Source organism: Bos indicus, chromosome 12 (genome assembly GCF_029378745.1).
Source record: "Bos indicus isolate NIAB-ARS_2022 breed Sahiwal x Tharparkar chromosome 12, NIAB-ARS_B.indTharparkar_mat_pri_1.0, whole genome shotgun sequence".
Classification (NCBI taxonomy): Eukaryota; Metazoa; Chordata; class Mammalia; order Artiodactyla; family Bovidae; genus Bos; species Bos indicus.
The window spans coordinates 45,208,838-45,213,689 of NC_091771.1; the positions used below are offsets into that span (position 1 = coordinate 45,208,838).

At 33.9% G+C, this 4,852-nt stretch overlaps 1 non-coding gene across 1 annotated transcript; it reads right to left on the reverse strand.

The window, feature by feature from the left end:
- Nucleotides 1-1,564: 1,564 nt before the first annotated feature.
- On the reverse strand, nt 1,565-1,636 carry TRNAC-GCA (transfer RNA cysteine (anticodon GCA)). The gene has a single exon. It is a non-coding gene; the product is annotated as a tRNA-Cys (tRNA).
- Between the last annotated feature and the right edge of the window lie 3,216 nt (nt 1,637-4,852).

The window sequence follows — 4,852 nt, forward strand, 5'->3', positions numbered from 1 at the left end:
GAGAATAGATCCATATTCTGACTTGAGAAGGTAGAAAGAGACTAACTGTAGTAAATACAGCAAGATCAGGCTAAGAGGAGGGCATGGATTTTTCTACTTCATCTGGAAATAAAAGAGGGAAGGCAGAATGCACATGCAAATGACTGAATCTGTGGAATTAGTTATAGGATTTTTAAAGTGTGCATCTCTGAGTGTCATTAATTTTTCAGTGCTGTGAGTGTTGAAACCATTCACTGAAAGCAAGAGTAAGGTAGGGAGTTAAGGCAGTGAGGAGATAGAGAAAGTATCTGAAACACAAAATTGTAGCAGATGCGAGAGAGAGCAAACTAAAGACTGCAATTGTTGGACCTGCGGGATGGTCCAGCGTGCATTGGAGAAGACGCTGATGTGTTGGGGGTGGTCAGTTTTCTCTAGCGGTGCTCCAACCCCTGAATATAGGCCAAATGCCCCTGGAGAAGGAAATGGCTGGCTACCCACTCCAGTATTCTTGCCTGAAGAATGCCATGGATAGAGCAGCCTGGTGGGCCACAAGCTTCCCTTGTAGCTCAGTCAGTGAAGAATCTGCCTTCAATGCCAGAGATCTGTCCATGGGGTTACAAAGAGTCAGACACAACTGAACGACTTAGGACACAGACTAAAACAAGGCAGAAATTTGAAACTCTTAAGGCTGAGGAACTGTGAGAAAGTAATATTGAAAAAACTAATGGAACAAATTGTTGACATTTACCAATTTGAATATAAGCTGCAGATGGAATCAAGATCTTGTTGAGGTCAGAGCAGTTTAATGAAAAAGCTAGAAGGATAAGAGGATATGGTTAAATATCAAAATGTCTGATTATAGTGTTTTTGAGATCAGCAAATTTAGTTAATGACTAAGTTCCTCTATGGTCATGAGTAGAAGGAAAGGGTAGAGTAGATAATGAAATCAAATAAATGTAAGACCAAGTGAGAAAAGTTATCCATCCATTGGTCCTTAACTTCACTCTGGATGACAGGAGGACTCGTGCAGAATATCAGGTAGCTGTCAGGGATTTCGAGATATTAGCTCTTCCTGTGACCTTGCCCTCTCTCCTTACTGCATTTATCAACTTCTCTCCTTTGTATTTGATAATAGTTTTATTTATATTTTATTTCACTACATATATTCAAACTTTTTCAATAAAAAATGCTCCTTCTTTTTTCACCAGATTGACTGAAAGCATATTTATATCATAAAAACTCTTTAAAATGATATAAATCTTAGACAATTGTGATATGAACAATCCTTAGTTAATTATATATAACTAATCTATATATACATATATATATATATATATATACATATTGCACATATTGCACATATATATGTTAAAAGCCCTCTTGACACCTTTGAAGAATATTGATGATAGGTTTTGTATTTAGGATGTTTCAGAATCCATATAGCTTACCACAAACCATAGTTTTACAGTAGCTTTTTTTTTTTAAAGCACTTATGGTCTAGAATAAGCCTACCAGGCTCCTCCATCCATGAGATTTTCCAGGCAAGAATACTGGAATGGATTGCCATTTCCTTCTCCAGGGGACTTTCCCAACCCAGGGATTGAACCTGGGTCTCCCGCATTGCAGGCAGACGCTTTACCATCTGAGCCACCAGGGAAGCATGGTCTAGAATGGATACATGTATGTGTATAACTGAGTTGCTCTGCTGTGCATCAGAAACTATCACAACATTGTTAATTTGGCATGCTCCAATATAAAATAAAAAATTTTAAAGACTAAAAAATAAAAAAAAAGTAGCTACTTTTCTTTATAAAATTAATATTCAGTGTTTATATATTGGAGATAATATTTATTAAGTGAAAATATGCATTAAAAATTCTATCCTCCTGAATAAAATGATAATATACATCAAATCTTTGTTATCAAAAATTAATATTTACTGCAGAAAAAAGTGAACCAAAGGGAGACAAAGTGATCTTTAATAAACAGGTGATTGCAGAAAGATCTGAAAATCAATGAGGTAAAATTGTCTTCCTCTTAAATGAATTAAGTTCAAATCAATTTATTGCCAAACCATGGACTATAATTTATATAACTTATTTAACCAATACCTTCAGGATTCAGTGGACCCAAGCATTAGCTCTGACAGATTATAGAACTCAGAGACTCTGGCAGATGTCACCAAGGACTTGGTGTACTTATTAATGGGGAAGACATAAATGAGAATGATCCTAGGCATTCTCATTGATGCAAATATGTTTTAGAAGAATTTCAAACAATATATTCAATCCTGGGTTGAAAAATAAACTTTATCCTTTCTTTTCTTTTTAAATAGCATTATCGAGATGTAAGCATGTACAATAAACTGTGTATTGAAATTGCAAAATTTTATATTTTGACAAACATACACATTTGTGGAACTATTGCCAGGATAAAAATAATTAACACATCCACTGTTTCCAAAAGTTTCTTTGTGTCCCTCAATAAGTCTTCCTTCCTTGTCTTCCCACCCACTATTCTGTGTAAAGCCCTGAATTACCTTCCAGTTAATGTAAATTAATTTGCATTTTACAGAGTTTTATAAAAATGTATACACAAAGTATACACTCATTTTTTTCTGAACTTTAAAAAAATCTGTACAAAACCCGTCAATATAATTTTCCAGGTCAAAAAGCTAAATAAAGACAAAAACCGAAAACAACACTGAAGTCCGCCTATAGGTGAAAATGAACAACTTGTAATTTATCCATACAATGAACTACTGCTTGAAAAGAAAATTGAATGAGCTAGTGATAAATGCTACAAAATGTGTTAATCTCAAAATAATTGTTCCTATTGAAAAAAATTCAATTATATAATGCATGACTTCTCTTTTAATTAAATTCTAGAAATATTTGCAAATAATAAATCTGATAATCTATTATTCAGAACTGGTTCTTAGTTATGCATGGTAAATGTTAGTGACATCTTATGTCTGGAAAAATTCCAATCATTCTAATTTTCCTGAGTGTTTTTGAATTAGGCAGGTATATTTTGAAATTTGTCAAATTTAGTGTTCATTATTATTATTATTTTTAAAAATGGATACTTTTTTGGCAACTTTTGTCATTCAGAAACTTCTGGAATCTAGAATCTATTGCATAATCTACTCTGGAATTCAGTTATGACATGTTATTTTTTAAGGTATTGTTAAATTTTATTTCCTATTATTTTACTTGAGAACTTTGCTTTACTTTTCTGGGCTTTTCAACTTTTGTTGAATATTTGTCAGTTTTTATGTGTGATATTATAGTTTATAAGAAGAAATATATATTTGGTCCTCATCCCATTCTTGACACAGAACTTCTAATTTCCTAAGTGATAAGAGCTATAGGAGCATCTTTTGTTATAATATTTTATCTTCTGTCCTCAGATTCTAAAACAGATATTTCTCAGTTTGAAAGTCAGAGACACTTTATCTCTATCAGGAGAAAATGAAAAGCATGCTGGTATAGGTATGCTTATACTTATAAGCATATAAGTATTTTCTAGGGTCTGGCATTTAATGAAATAGATACTCAGTTATTGAACATCATTGTTTGTCCATGGTAGATTATATGCAAAGACTTGGGAATAGGCACACGTGAACAGGTTACTCTTATGTTCTGTAACTGTGATGCTTGTTGCTTGCAGGGCTGTTGTTACCACAGTAGTTGGCTGTGCCTCACACATAAGTACACATGTAGGTGAATATATATATATACCTATATATGTGCATGCTGCTGCTGCTAAGTCGCTTCAGTCATGTCCGACTCTGTGCAACCCCATAGACGGCAGCCCATCACACTCCCCAGTCCCTGGGATTCTCCAGGGAAGAATAGTGGAGTGGGTCGCCATTTTCTTCTCCAATGCATGAAAGTGAAAAGTGAAAGCGAGGTCACTCAGTCCTATCCGACTCTTAGCGACCCCATGGACTGCAGCCTACCAGGCTTCTCTGTCCATGGGATTTTCCAGGCAAGAGTACTGGAGTGGGTGCCATTGCCTTCTCCAATATATGTGCATACATGTATACATACATATACACACACATATATATGTATATATCAGCAATGAATCTATGATTCCAGTAACTAGTTAATAGTGGCTAATTATTAATTGTGTAGAACTTTCATCCATCTATCCATCTGGAACTGATAAAGTGGTATATAATATTATTCATCCAGAAATCAATCACATAGTTACAGTTGAAACTGACATATTAAGAATATAGTGGTGGGCATATAACCCAGGCTTAGCTAGCACCTACTGGGCAGTATACAGATGACAGTGTTATACGTTATTAATTTATAAATTGAATTATAATTGTGAAGCTACAAGAGAGCACATTTATTTAATGCAGTGTGGAAAAACAGAGGAAGTGGGCTTATTGAGAGACAAAAATTGAGAGACAAAAGGCGACATAAGAGAGATCAGAAAAAAAAAGACAATACATTCCTAATGATAATTCAGACAATGGATCCAGTTTTATGAGTTCTTATAGAATACCTGACCTTGAATTACATAAAATCTATCAATATATTGGCTGAAATTGTGTTTATTTACTTGGAATTATTAGAGAAATAACTAATCTACTATTAATATCTTTTTAAGCTAATATTCTTGAAGAAGGATTGGTGATGTAGATATAAAAATCACGAAACAAACCCTTCTATTGTTTTCAAAAAAGAGATATAATAAGAAGATAGAAAATACAGAAAAAAATATTTCAGCAAACTCTCAAAATCAGATAAACTGAGCTGTATATGCAAAAATATAAGATTTTGGAATCAATTCATCTGCTGTACCACACCTCAGATATGGTGGAAGGAATGAAAAGAAAGTAAACACACACAAA